Genomic DNA, 15,898 nt, shown 5'->3' with positions numbered 1-15,898 from the left:
CTGACCCATAATGAAGCTGATTACTCAGTGTGTTAAAATGATGGGGGAGATGCAGGCATTGGTCATGATCAGCCCTTGGAAAGCCTTGTTCCTTCTGGTTGGAGTGTGCGTGTTGACATGTGTTTGTACAGATTCTGAATGACGAGTTATGACAGCTAATAGGCACATGAAATTTTATTAAATAACAGATGTGGGGGAACATTTTATGTATGTTTTGGCATGAGTTTGTGTAGACTTCTCTTCTAAACTGAAGTTTTTCCATTTGGTTGCAGTGTTATATACTAAACGTGTTGTGGAAAAATTTTCATTTCTATGAATGAGAGCAAGTGTTTATATGTCAAGTTAAATTATCTGCTTACAATATTATTTTACATTATTTTCAACATGATATGCTGGATTCACTAAATGATGTTTTGATTACCATAACAGTAATTATCCAACATTAGAATAGGAGCATGTTTGAACTCATGGAGTCATTAACACAAAAAAGGTACTTAAAGGCTTGGGGTCTTTGGGGAATTTTTGTCCTATGCTTTATTTTTTTTCTCTCTCTCTCTTTTTTCTTGGTTTTTTTTTTCCTTTCTTATGGAGCTAGCAGATGTGACACCAGCATTTTGCTGACTTGAAGTTTTTTGTTTTGATTCACCACTATTTTACTTCTCAGGTATTTTAAGTTCTGTGCCTTGTAAAAATTGTATGTTGTTTTAAGATTGCCTTTTTCTTCTGAAGGCCTGAAGTGACAGTCATGCCAATGCTTATTCCATTCAATTTCTATAGATATTTCTTTCTACTCTTATACATAGATAATATGTGGCATGATATGAAGATTTCATTGGTGATAAGCAAGATGTTACTAAATAGCATCCTTCCTTAGTCTCAGGCTGTCATTTGTTTTAGGAAGGAAAAACTGTTACTTTGAAATTGCTGGTAAAAGCTAGGACCTGTTTTAATTTCCTCAGAAATTCTGGATATAAGAGGAATTGGATTCATGATAATGCTGTAGGCAAAGCACATGGGATGCCCCAAATACACATCTATGCTGTCCTAGGCTGGGAAGGCTAGATATCACAGTTGAGGATGATTTGATAGATGACAAGCAAAATCCTGGATGACATTACTTTCCTCCTTGAATCCATTCACTAGTTTTTTATCTTTTACTGCATCAATATTAGATTTCCTGTCCAAATAATAAACATTAATCTCTCATTCATCTCCCACATAACATTTAACTCTCTCAGGCTCTCCCAGTTTCTTATCTTTCCTTTTGCCTTCTGGAGCACAGCTTTTGCATCCTATATAAGACGATGTTGCTGTTGCAGAGTCTTCAGCTTCTGCCTGTCAGAAACATTCCTGTCTTCCTTCAAATCTCTCCTGTTACCCCACTTCCCAATTTCCCTGTATGATTGATTTCTAAACCTTATTTGCTTGCAATGGCCTTTCAAATTCCAGCACGCCATTCTTGTTTGTCTTTTAAAAATATCTAGGAGAAGGTCAGGGCTTTAGTTTCTAGATCCACTGGCAAGGAATGCCATTCTACAGTCCTGTAAGAGGGATTAATGTGTTATCCACTGCAATGCAAAGCGTTGTATATAGTCATATGAATTATAGTAAGAACACATCATCAACAAAAATATTTTCTTCTGAGATGAAATGAATTATATAAATAGTAGAACTAGATATGCACGGTGAATGCTGTGGATGAAAGAATGCACAGTACCCTTTGGCTCTGGTTCCCCACACCCAAAGACTTGCACTTCATTAGCTCCATGACATATTCCCAACCTTCTACCAGTTATTGCTCTGTCAGCATTTCACTTTCCATGACAACATGTTTTAGGGGAATTAGAATTATGAGATCCCCCAAATTTCCAGTCTTCATCCCTCTCTCCCTTTCTGTAGTCTAGAATAGAATGAGAATAAGCTGGTGGTGTATGACAATACCTTGTGGTCAAGCAAGTTCAGCTGCTCCAGCTCCCCCTGTTCTTCCCACTATAATAGACTGGGAATGCAGCCTTACCCTAATGAGCTGGGAATTCTGCCTTGCCCATACCACCCTGTGTGAGCTTACAGAGTATTTCTAATCAGGTTGAAGTTCTCTCTTGTTTAAAGAAAAAATAAAAATCTTCATGTTTTAAAAATGGTTTCTGTATTTTAACTTTGTTGTGAGAATGACAGAAGAATTTCTCTGATTTTTGCAGATGCAAGTTTAAAGGTCTGCAAGACACCACAGGGTGGAAAGTATTTTTTTGATTAATAAAACACTTTCCCACCAGGAGCCAGGATGCTGGCTAATGCTGTGTTTTCACTTACGGCAGCAACGGCCTTGCTTCCACCTGCCCTATAAATGGGGAACACCCAGGTGCTTCCTGTTCAAGGGTTGCTTATGCGAGAGCAAAGGGTCCATGCTGGCCACCAACCGTGAAATGGGCTGGTGGTGGTGAGAGCAGGGCTGAGCAACGATAGCCGGCAGGTAGGGTACGAGATGGTGCACGGTTCCTGATACAATTTGTTGATCAATGTAGGAGTCAAGATCTTGCAAGACTGAGATGGTAGACTGCAACTGTTAGGATAGTGGGAGGTATCAGACCAAGGCGGGGTCTGAGGCTCTTCCCATAGCCAAGGGAAAGGATTTGGACAAGGGAAGTCTTGTGGAGCGAAAGCAGGTTGTGTGCCACTAATGTTTGTATCGCATGACTTAAGAGAGAAGTTACAGCTTTGATGAATGGTAAAGCTCCTTTGTTGACATTTTCATCATCAGGTTGGTTTCTTTCATTTAATTATTTGATTTAGTTGAGAAGAGAGAGGGAGATGTTTTAATTTTCTTGGAGGAAGTTTTAATTTTGTGCCTTCCAGTGTTCAGGCATCCTGTATCTCAGCTCTTAGTCATGTAAATCCCAAGTTAATCCATTTAAGGTAATGGCATTACCCTGCAGAGCTGGCACATGCATAGGTCCTTTGTAAGGTTTTCACAAAACCAGCTATCTCTTTGACTAAATGCACCAGTCGCTAAACTGTTACTTAAGGCTAGGCCTAAAGCACCAACCAGATTATTTCCCTATGCTAAACGTTGGGAAAGAGCTGCATTCTTCTGAAGTTTGAAATAAGAGCTGGTCTTTTTGTAATTCCTATTCTTTTACCCTCTTTCTCTGCAATGCCAAATTTGCAGCCTGTCCTTTCTAGTCATGACCCAGCATGGAATCTGTAGAAATAAAGGGTTGGAAGAAACAATCCTAGTCATGCTAAATGGAAGGACTAGCAATGATAGCAGAAAAACACGGTCATCAACACCAAAGAGCAGGTTATTTCAAATAAAATTCTTTCAACATAAATGACCTGTTCAGACACCAAAACAGCTTTGGAGGGGCAATCAGTCTCCCCGCATTTTCAGCTTTCTTTTGGGAAGGAACATTATAGCCATACAGGATAAAAGCCGATCACTTATGTACTGGTATAACGATGCTCTCTTACATTGGCAGTGGCAAGGCAGGGATTACTTTATTCCCTGTTATAATTCCCCTGTGGCTAAGAGTTAGTGAAGGTGGGGACACCAAACAGGGGACTTGAGCCTCCAGTGATGTACTTGCTCTAGAAGGGAAGGGAACTTGCTAAAATCGGGTTTGAGGCACGAATATTGCATTACAGCTAAAAGCAGGCTTGAGTCTGGCTCAGTAATGCCAGCAAAATTAGTTGCTCACAGGGATTGTTCCTAATCCTTAATAGTGACAATTAAAATTCAAAGCGTGTGTGTGATGTTGTTATCTCACTGTTCATGACTTCTGAAGAGACATCTGACTTCCCTGAGGATTTGGGTGTGGTTGGGTCAGAGTGCTGTAGCTGCTTTTCTATTTCTGTCTGATAAATTAATAACTCAGGACTGTGAAACACAGCTAAGAAAAAGCTGCAAAACCAGAAAACCTCACCACCAAATCAAACCCAATGCAGTACAGGGTGACCTCTGTGAACCACAATTCTGCATTACAAGATACCTGTTGGGCAACTGAAAAAAAAATCCCCAGAAAAAAAAAAAAAGGCAATTAATCTGAATGTGCTGTTAATTTAATAGTATTCCCAGGGGGAGCCTTAGACAGTGCTACTATTCACAAGCTTACCATAACTTCCGACTGTTCCACAGATGCTTGTGACAGGCTCCACTTTTCATGCTCATTCCTCTGAAGTCCTTTACTTTGGAGTCAGCAAACCATCTATTTGTATTTTATGAGTCAAGCAAAGTTTATGGAAAGTAAAATTCCCATTGGAAGTGAACTTAGAAAGGTGGTGCTGTACCACCAGGAAACTTTTCCAAATAATTGAATTCTTTTAATAGAAGTTTTCACTTTGATGAATGCAAACATTCAAGCTGTAGCATGTTGTGAGGCTCTCTGTATCTGAAAGCACAGATAAGAGATGTGGGAAAGGCAAAGAAAAAAACTTCTGAGTAGTACCAGGGAGGGGGAGGATATTAATAAGGAAGGAATATCCCTTATGAGTTTCTTGTTTGTTCTGATTCATTCAGCCTATTTCGCCCAATTTTGTTCAGTTTCTGTATGTAAACATCAATGCTGTTTACAAGCAGTATTTAATTTTGTTTTAGAACAGCTTAATCTTACGAAGGCTGTGAGCCTTTCTTCATCTGAGAAGAAAATGATATAGACATTGCACCTTTATTTATGTATGCTAGTAGGGCATAACACTGGCATGATGTTTCATGACTACTAAGCAGATGCCACTCATCTTGGTCCATCATTCTCAAAAATACTACATTTCAGCTGCAGACATCTAAATCTCCGTTAAATTCTTCAGGCTACTTTAAACTTCTACAGATTAGTCCTTGAAATTCTGCAGGCTTTCTGCCTCTGAAGTCCCCAGAAACCTGGTGGGACTCTGCAGAGCCAGGCTGATTCTGGCTTTGCTAAACTGCATGGGTTTTCCTAGAAAAATAGGAAAAATACATGTAGATAACTCAGATTCTTCCAGGTGGTCTAAGGACTGTACGTGCAGGTGGTGACGTTCATGCACACATGAACACATCCCAGTTTGTGTTCATGTGCATACTTGCATATTTATATACACTTAGAAAATAAGCGTTCAGTTATGAAGGTTTGAGCGTAAGACCTGATTATATAAATATACATGCTCTTTCCTCTTGGAAAGAAATCTAGCAGAATTGCTAAAACTTTTAACCTGGCCACATAACAAGAGTCAGTATGCTGTGTCCCCAGGGGAGAGCGTTGTAGTAAGAAAAAATTAAGATTTCTTTTTAACCTGGAGTTCAAGCTTCACCAGGCTTTAATTTTGAAGTCTTCCCAGGCTGAGAAGCTTTGCTTGTGTTAACGATGCGTTGTATTCAGGGCTGGCAGAGTCCACTCCACCACCATGCTTGCTTTCTCAGCGCCGGCTTTCTGTTTATACACTGGTGAGGGAAAAGAGCATTTCCATTGATTTTTATTTACTCTTTTATAAGAGTACTTTGAGTTTACTAGAATAGTTTAATTGGGCTCCAAAGCGGTCTGTACTGCTTACAGAAGCATACTGTTGTTCCACTTCTATTTTTCCTTTTGGGATGAGGGGCCTCCAGAGCTAAACCACCATCTCCTCTCTTCCCACAGGCTGTGAAAAGGTTCGTGGTGCACCTCTGTGAGCGTTGCTGGAGTAGCAATGGGCAGCAGATGCCTTTCCTCTCCTCGGCCTCCTTCACCCAGCAGCGTGTGGTATTTCAGCAGGAGGAAGAAGGTCAGTGCCTCTCTGGCAGAGCTGTGCTCACAGCTGAGAGGAAGGCTGGATTTGTCTGAAACTACACAATTTTAGACAAGCCTGAAAAACCACTCTGGGCAATTTAAACACCTTTCCTTTGTAGTGAGGAAGTACAGTATAAAAAGTGGCTTCTGCAAAGGCTTCCCGGGCCATTCCCTCACTTCGCAGCATTGGTTTCTGTTGCGCAAGGCACAAACTCTTCATTACAGGGAGTGGATTGGTTTTAGGAGTTCCCAAACACAGGTATGACCCTGCCTCATCCTTGCACGGAGGGGAAGGGACACAGGCAGAACAGGTCCATGCTCTTTGCCTGGTTTCCTGTGGAGCAGTGTTTATGAAGCTGTGCTGGCTGCATGCAGGCACGTCCCTGAGAGTGCATGCACGTGTCTGCCAGGCCTTCCCAGTGACTTTGTAACATCTATTAAATGTCATGTTTGCCAGCTTCAGTCAAATTTGATAGAAAGCCAACAGGTCTCAAGGGTTTTAGCTTCCTAGAGGTGGGCAGGTAGAAGATAGGGAAACCTCTTCGCTCAAGGAAATCGCAGCATGCGCTCCAGCCTTATTAGACATCAGAGAATCCACACAGACCCTCAGCCAGGTGAGACTTGTCCCTAGCAGACCCAACTTCATCGACTCAGGGCCATGCTGCCTGTTCGATCTCCATCCCTGGTCCTACAGAGCTGGTGAGATTTTTCTGAGGGGGAGAGGCAGGTTGTAATGAATAAATGTGGAGTGTGTATGTTATGTACTGTGGACACTCAGATAATTATGGCATTAGTGTGATGTTTTTCTTGATATTGCAGTCTGCATGATCTGAATCTTGCAGAGTTAGGCATGTGATCAGTTTCTGCCTGAGTGGTTATACTACACATGTTTTTCTGATATATGTATTTTTTCCATAAGAGTATTATGTTTCATACTCTTCATTTTGTATAGGAACAGTTGTCTTTCAGAAGGCTATCTGATAAAGCCATAAAAGGCAGATAGGTGGGTAAGAGTGATCAATCTTTATTTCCATTATGGTCATATAACACAAGACAGGGTTACATGAGGTTACACTCATGTAACATGATAGGTTGGTTTTCCAGTGTTTCCAGTTGACTAGTATTCCAGGGAAAGAAAGCTCCATCTTTATTCAGGACTCTGAAGATGTATTACAAGGAGTGCACACCAAAATAGTGTAACCTCATGTATAAAATTAAGCCTAGTGCATTCCTCTATTTAGGGAACTGAGGCTTTTATATTTTGGTAGTCATTCATTGATGAAATTGTATGCCAGCAGAACAGTAAAATAAGAACATAAAATGTCAGTAACATATGTGCACATTTGTGTATGTATATATAAAAAAAATCAGGACATGTTCAGAAGATGGAGTCCAGCCTGTATGTTTTCATCAGTGGGAACTTTGTCTGAATAAGGGTATCAAAATACAGTCACTGCTGTACAGCCTCATCTCTGCTTTGGGGATCATAAAATTCTTCAAACAACTGCATATGTGACTTTCTGCTGGGAAGGAGCTTTATTGATTCTAGAAGGAATGAGCATGTAAAATGTAGAATATTTGTAATCCAGATCCAGGCCAATTCAGAGGAAATCTGTCATGTTATCAGTAAAGCAGGAGAAGGTTATAAATTAGCACATGATAAATGAGTTGATGGGCTGGCAGCTAATCTAGACAATATATTGAAATGTCCTTATTGATGCCAGGCTGAAGTTAGCACAGCTGAAGTGCTTTGGTGCTGCTCTTCCCTTGATTTGGCAATGGGATTTATGTGGACATGGTCATCATCATCTTGATGGTTTCACAGAGAAACCATGCTATCTTCTCTGGAAAAGTGGGATGTAATAAGCAGCACCAGAGGATGCTGCCTTGTCTGTGTAGTGCCAGACCTTTACTGAATTGGCATTGCATTGCTGTGGCTAAGCTGTAGCTGGTGCTAATGTTGTCTCCCTCTTTAGTTCTCCATCATCCCACATCTTTCTTAACAGGAGTAAAATATCTTTTGAAAACAAATGTGCTGTATCTTATCCCATTTTCAAAGATTATGATGGTGATGGGGAAAATGAATGCCTTTTAAGCTGTATGTTTCCTATTTGGTTTTTGCTTGGTTTTAAAATGCTGTTTCCTTTCCCTTTCTTCTTGCTGAGCCAACACTTGCCAATCTTAGAAAGCAACTGTTCACCCTTGAAAGACCTGTTCTCTCAGCACTGCTGGGGATATTGCCAGGTAGTGGATGTCCTTATTTTTTGGAACTTGTCCTTGGGATAACTGGTACTATCAATTGTTGGTTATACATGAAGGCATTACATGACTTTGCCCTCTCTGCCTGCGTTAGCTGGTTAGCACTGCGCAAATACTCTATATACAGTGTGATGGAGCACTTTCCTCTCCCAGGGGGTACGTGTTTGCCACATGGACCTCCTTTTCCAAGTTTGGATTCTGACTATTCTCGGAAACATTAGCAAAAGAGAAAGAAAAACAAGAAGAGCTACCCGTGGACCCCAGGAGAAAGTTTATTCCAGTAAGAAACTTGGGGCCTGTGAAATTTTTGCCTGCACGTTTCTTGGATTCAGTATAAGAGTTTTTTAAGCAGTGATCTTAGTAACATTCCTCAGAGCCTTCCGGCACAGCAGGTCATGGTGTTTACAGACAATAAATGCCAGTTCTGTGTGGAGGGGTGGGAGAAGAAACTTGGATTGGAAAGTATTTCATTGGCTTGTACAAAAAACCTTAAAGCTGGTGCTGAGAAAAATAATTATCTTTAAGCAAACAATTTCATTTGGGATAGTAATACCCCAAAAGTGTTTCCAGCCACTTAGTTCAGGGGTGCTCTTTCCACACTGACTGTTTGATTTAGTTGACTCCCTGTGTTCCTCCAGCTGGTGTTGTAAAAACGAGAGGAAAGATTAAATAAATGTATCCCGTCAATTCCTCCTTGGCTCTTACGGCTTCAGTAGTAAGCTCATCTGCACAGATTTCTTAATGTCTTGAGGCAAGCTCTCCCATGGGCTTTCCTGAGGACCACACACAGACATTCAGTTCTCTTCGTGCATTTTTCTGTTAATTGCCCATCTTCTAACAAGCAGTCCTTGAGCTTATCAAGAGTCACAAATAACTTCTTTTGAATAGCTCTGATGTGTTTAGCTACAAGGAAATTGTAAATAGAAAGTGTCTCTGTTGTGCCTTTTGCTCCTCACAACATATGAATACTATGAAAAAACAGACAAACTCGTCGGGCTTGTTGACTACACACACACACATCTGAGGCTATGTGCAAGCTGTTCACATAGCCATGTGAATCCTGCTACCCTGTCCATTTTGTGGAGGCTTCTACCAGAGACAACACAGCGAGTCCTTCTGAAGGCAAACAAGTTACTACGTTCCCACATGCTGTGTTCTTTAGTCAGAGACAAATTTATCCTGTTACATAAGATGTTGGGTTTTAAGCTTTGCATAATTGTGTTCTATATCATTTCAATCTTGTGTTTTTAAATTTTGCTTTCCTGGCCAATGCAATTTATTGCAATTAACTTTTAATCTTCTGCATTGGTCTTTATCATCTATTCACTTGGGATGGGAAGCAATTACAGATCTTTGAAATAGATGTCCTACTTAGACTCGGCAAAATATCTTTAACAGGATCCGATGTTTAATAAGAGAGGATTAAAAACTATGGTAACAGCCCAAAGTGCAAACTTGGGAACTTTGTTGTTCCTAAGCTGTACTGTCTCTTGTCAATGCAGCCAGGTGCGGTAGCTGGAGAAGGTGCTTAGGGATCAGAGCTCCTGTCACTGGTTTGCCATGTGACCAGAAACAAGTCCCACCTGGCTCTGTTTGTTGTCTAAAGACAGTCACCAAGTGCCATCTGAGAGGCCCCTGGGTATCCAAAACATCTGCAGATACGGTACTGGGCAATGGGAGGCTTACACCCTTCAGTATGGGCAGCTGTGGCCAAATAGGACACCCAGAGATGTCTCAGAGGGTGTTAGGTACCTCTCTTCAGGAAACTGAAATAGCATTTAGCCTCCCTGTGTTTTGTTTTCTCCATCAGTGAAGACCGTGATACTGGTTGCACAGGGATGTTGTAAGGTTTGACATCGGAAAATGCACTTAAGACAACTCCACAGGTTATTTTCAGAGCACAGAAAGTCAGAGACTCTCTCTGACACAAATCTGGTTACGATTTCTGGTTCACCTCTCACCTCTGCGAGAGGTGAACAGCCGGGCAGGGTAAGCTTTCGGTTAGTTGTCCTTTGAATGCACAGTCAGGGTGGACCGAAGCAAGACCAACTCTGTGGCAAAGTACTGATGCTGGACGGCTGGTCCTGTCAATTCTTGTTGGAGGGGTTTGTAACTCTGGGTTGACCCTGAGGGCCAAAATCCATCCCCTGAAGTAAGTTATGGCTGAAATTCCCATGTGTCGTTGGGGCACCTGAATTTGGCCCCGAGAGGGCTGGCTGGCTGCTTCCACGTTTTGGGGAAAGTCCACCAGATGGAGCTCTTGTTTGAGGGATAAAGCTCCAGCAGGCTGCTGCAGAAGCTGAGAAAATAGGACATAGACCTCCTTTTTATTGGATTGTTTCACGTAACGGGGTTGAATTGAGCAAGCCTGGCTTCCTAAGCACTTGCTTTTAACAGGAAACGTTTGATGCTAAAGATGCGGAAAAAGGAAATGTATTTTTGCAGCTAGAAGTGCTTGAAGCTTTCACTGATGTTTTTGTTTTCTTGTGGCTGACTTGTTTTGCAGAACTGTTATAGCACTCATTCCCTCAAATCTTTCTGTCCCTTAGTATGCTTTCCGTATTTAATTATAATAATTACACCCCTTAGCTATTAAAGCCATATAAAATCAAAGCACCGGAAAACTTGCTTAATGGTTCAGAGGAAAAAAAAAAGTACGATTGGGGTGTGAGAAGGAAAAGTATTCAACCTTAAACTTAGTTACCTAAAAGACAGCTAATAAAACTTTGGAATGTGGCAAAGAAAGCAGAGTTAAGCATGTCTTAGTCTGTGAAGTTTTCTGAAAGACGTAATCCGTGAATTCAGAGGTCCAGCTACATGTCATTGCCACCAGGACCGTGCTAGTTTGGTATGCACATCACCTCTCAGATTTGTGCCTCAAAAGCTTTTAAAAACACATTTTTAGAAGCACATTTGTTATTCACGTAATCAAACAACTACACTAATACATCAGAGAGCAATGTAAACACTCCGGCTATGAGGACATTATGCTTTTCTTCAACATGGGTGGTACGAGCACCAGTGAGATTTGGCCCCTGCTCCTTGCAGCATGAGGTAGTAATAAGCCACATTCTTCATGGAAAGCAAAATGAAGGGATATTACTAATTTCACCTTCTAATGAGACGGGCAAGTCATTGCAGCCCACCTCTGTCCTCTGTAACACAATGTAGCCATCTTGATGGCACCGGGGATGTCCCGAGGGTAACGTAAAGCTGAATTTGACTCACTTGCTATCAGATTTATTTTAAGCTCCACCAACCAACCAAAAAATGTGTTCATACCAAACAGCCTCTAGTTTCAGATGACATGAAGCAGGCCTACTGCTTTGTACCATGGGATTTCTGAGTTTGTGAGACTAAAAACAGTCAGACGATCTTTTATTCGAAATCATGTAGGATGAGCTTCCCTTCAATAATGCCGTTAGAAGAACTGTTTTGTAGCTTGCCATCCCACTCTGTTGTTGCCTGGAGCTCTCCTCCACTCTGTATAAGCGAATGCCAGCACACAAAACATCACTGCTAATTGCTGGGTGCTGTTGGATATGCTTGGATAAGAAAAAAGGAGCATACGTGAGTTAACGTAGCTGGATGTATACTTTAAGCATTGTGTGGCGGCTAGTTGTAGTTTTACAGTAGCCAGACGTTGCACCATGCTTAATTTAACCTCTTTTTGTATTGTTACAGCCCGTAGTGCAGACCTTGAAAATGGATAAAGTTGGAACCTGGGGCTTCCCAGTGGAGAAAGGTTAAGAGTGCATTTCCTCATTGGTCCTTACCGGTAATTACAGAGAATCAAATCTTAGCTCCGAGATATTTCAGATTTCTCCCAGCAATGGTGTCATCTAGTCAATGACTGACAATTTCCCTTTTGCTCTTTCTTTCTCAGTGTTTTCTGTCTATTAAGTAAATTGCATATTCTGATTTCCTAGCAATCGGGGGGGCCGGTGATTAAATACAGTTGGTGACATGGGTCAACGCTTATTCTATCAAGAGAGCGCCATGCCTACTGCACACAGCAGCGTTATGTGCTATACTTATACAAAAATGCTAAGAATTCTGAGCATCTTCATGTTACACTCAGCTTGGGATCTTCTGGGAAAGTCCAAAGGGAAAAATGTTATCATGAGGGTGATTTGGGTGTTTCCGCTGAGTGGAGTTTGTAATTTTTTTTCTTCTTGTCATTGGTTAACCAGAAAGGAAGAAGTCTCAGTCTTGAAATGGGAGCTGACATATCGAAGGCTGGTCTTCACCTTGAGGGAGGAAGGAGAAGAGGAGGAGGAGGAGGTTGATACTGTGGTTTTTCAGTAGCATGGAAGGAATTAAGATACTACAGACCCCCCCCTTGTCTGTCCCGTGTGAAGGCAAATCCTTCTCAGTCAGCTGTCATCAGATAAACCCGAAATTCTTCAAATCGGTTCTAGTTTTCTGTCACGTAAGTTGCAATCTTTTGTATTTCACAGGTAAATACTTATGGAGTCCTCAAATTGGCCCTAAAAATTGCAATTACTGCTTTTGCTCTGAGGTTTTATGAGGAGCAGAATGTCCTGTTTGTCCAGGTGTGTGCAGAAGCTGTATGTATAGCTGAAGTTTAAGGCACGTGAAGCATTAAATGCAAAAAAAAAAAAATTAAGTTAGCGTTTAGTCTTAAGTACCAGTTTTGAACAGCTGATTCTTGTTGCCAAGGAAAGAATCGGTTGCTCCATTGTGTGAGTGTGTAACACTGTGGTCGAAAACAGTGACTTGAATAAGCACTTTGCGGTGACATGTCTAAAACAATTATTCTTTAAAGACAGGAATATAACAAGATCTTAGGTCTGGGCTGTGTCTGTGGGAACACGTAGTTGCATAAGAATTAAAGGGTGAGTGTTCTAGATCAAAGTGGCCTATACTTCATAACGCGTCTAATTATCATACCATTCTCCTTTATTAAATTCATTTGTTTTAATTAGAGGAATAGATATTTTGTATCAGAGTTTAAGGGGTCTAGCGGGCATGTGAGATTAAATCAATGGTTTGTTAACAATTTTATCTGGAAAGTAGATTAGATTATTTAAATTCTGCGAAATAGCATCATTTTCCTTTTCTCAGTAGAATAAAGTTATGATTAAGAAATAATGCTTGGAGCATGAGAGCTCTGCTTGTCATTATTTTTCACGTGCAGATTTGGGGTTTTACAGTGAAATTGTTCATCTTTAATCTGCTTTTATAATAGTACATCAAATTTGGCAAAATAAAACAAGTGCTACAGTTGTGTCTAACAGCAGGTGCTTTCCAGTGACGATATGGGAAATGCCAATGCTGGCTACTCGATTCAATAGGACCATATTTTAGATTTGTGTTTTATTTTTGTGCTGTTGGAGCAAAAAGTCTTGTTAATCAGTTCATAAAACAGTAGGATTAAAAAGAATGCACTGGAGGTGTAAAACAGTCAACACCAAGAGTTTTTAAAGATTAGCTTAATAAATAAAACATAATTGGATAAAGTAGGCAAGTAATGAGTTAAGGGCAGCCCAAACGTGTCATTTCTTGGGGTCAGCGGCAATGCGTCAGTTTACACCGCAGCTGGGTAAAGCCTAGAGGGCATGTAACAGGCTGTCGTGAAATTGTATTAACCACGCTCTGCTGTTGAGGTGTCTTGTTTTAGCCTTCTCCCACCAGCACTTTTAAGTGATGCAGGAGAAATATTGAGTTAAATTGCAAGCTGCACACCAACTGCTGCACGTGCTTTTGATTTTTCTCAAGATAGGGTAAAGAAAATGTCTCTTATTAAAACAAGAAACGGTAATCGAGGTGAGAAGGGAGCCAGCAGACCGCTTCCAGGATGCTCACACCGCCCTGCCACTGGTTGCGCTAGCTCCGGGTTTTCGGTGGAAGTGTGCTGGGCGCGCTGCTCCTTGCCTGCCTGCCAGCCGGGAAGATGTTCTCACAGGCTTGTGCTTTGCCCAGCCCTGAAAGGCCGTCACCTCTCACGCAGGTCACTCTGCTTCAAGCAACACCCGCTTGCTGCCTAATGGGCAGGAGAAAAACTTGATCTCTTACTCAGATGAAACCTGTGGCTCAGCCTCAGGCGAGCAAAACGCAGTGAGCAACATCAGCATTTCTACTGAAAGCAGGAGCATCATCTGTATGCTTATAGCAAATGATTTGGTTTTTATCACTTACCTGCACGCTGCTGCTGCTGCTGTTTGGACTCCACCTGGGCATTCATGTGTTGCTCCGCTGGGGAAGGCAGTGGCAGCTACCGAGCCAGATGCTTCCTAGATGCCTCTCGAGGCCCCTGCTGCCCAGCCCATTCCTCTTCTGAGAGACTGAGCGCTGTGTGATGCTGCATAACTAAAACCCATCACAGCCTATGAGGCATAATTGATTGATAAGTCCGGTTTAGCATCTCGGTTTCTGAGGTTAATAAATAATGATACCCTTTCCCTAGCAACAAATGTTAATCGATGGATTACTGATAACAGATCTTCAGATGTGCATCACAATGAGAACCACATAATTGGGAGAAAAAGAATTATATACACACGCAATTAAACACACACATGCAAGCACACAGAGTGTCATCTGTCCTCCATACCAAATGCACAGCAGCACTGGGTGCTAAAATTTGTAATGAATTATTTATATGATGAATTATCCTTCTTTCTCTTCTCCTAGAATATACAATTGCCCATTTCCATTTTTGTTTCAGAAAGATTTATTATTCAGATTTATTCACTGGATAGCTTATTAAACATTTCCTTCTCTTTTTCTCCATAATACATAACAGGCATCTTGCTTTCTGGTAGCACCTATCCATCCACTCTAACAGGGTCTCCCAGCATGGCGAAACCGGGAAGAGCGCAGTTGTTACCCAGACAGTTTACAGTCGCCTTTGTGAACCAATTACAGATGTTCCAAATTTTGGATATTTATTTGCTCACTTAAGTCAAAACAGTTTCAGCCCCTGAGTAAATGATCCACAGCTACAGACGAAGATTGCGACTACATGCGAATGAATGATTTGGTTCTCATCAGTATTTAGCGTGCAGCTCTTGAAATTCATTCTTGAGCCCATTTTGACTGGTACAACCCAGTTCCCCAGAAGCCTTTGAGAGGGTGGAAGGAGAAGGTGAGTGCCCAGAGCCAAGTCATTTAGAGGTTTCCTCATCTTCTCCCCCTTTAGTTTGTCAGTTTTGTCGCATCAGCATAAGGAACGGCATTTTATAGTCAAAGACTTCTCGCCCTGGGTGTTGTATGCTGCCGTGCCTGGGACCTGGTCCTGTAAAGGTTGTACAAACGTGAACCATCTCTGGATTCAGGTGCTAGCATTTCAATACCAATTTCCTAGGTGCTGGGATAGTACCTGAGACAGTTAAATGCATTTAAAAGGAATCACCTACCCATTAGAATTTTCCCTATTTTGGACTTTCATTGTTTGGTTTCCATTTAACTGGCTCCCAGGCATTCACATAATTTTCAGCATTTAAATCCCAAACCCGCCTTCTGTATCGGTGTTTAATATTTTTGTACCTTGTAAATTTTGAGAGCAGCAAATCTTATTCCGAAAGTGTTTTAACTGTTCCTCTGGCTGGGAGTCGCTCTGTGCTATGCTTTAAATCACGACAGAGATTTACAGTTGCGATAGAGGTGGAACTGCAAGCATCCAAAAAAAGAGTTATCTACACGCAGAGGAGTCGGTATTCACATACCTCAGTAAATAATATCCCAGGGATGTCATCTTGCTTCGCCTGAAATCACAAACAGTAATACCCTCTAAGAACAATAGCACTAAAACTGTCCTCGGGTTAAAAATAATCGGTTTGCCTCTGTGTGAAGCGCACAGTCTCAAGAGCTCTTTGGCTGGGTAGCAATATTTTACCTCTAATGACCTCAAACCGGAGCCAGCCATTTTTGCAGGCTCT

Source organism: Accipiter gentilis, chromosome 12, assembly GCF_929443795.1.
Source record: "Accipiter gentilis chromosome 12, bAccGen1.1, whole genome shotgun sequence".
Taxonomy (NCBI): Eukaryota; Metazoa; Chordata; class Aves; order Accipitriformes; family Accipitridae; genus Astur; species Astur gentilis.
The sequence above is the reverse complement of the archived record's forward strand: the minus strand, read 5'-3'. Positions refer to the sequence as shown.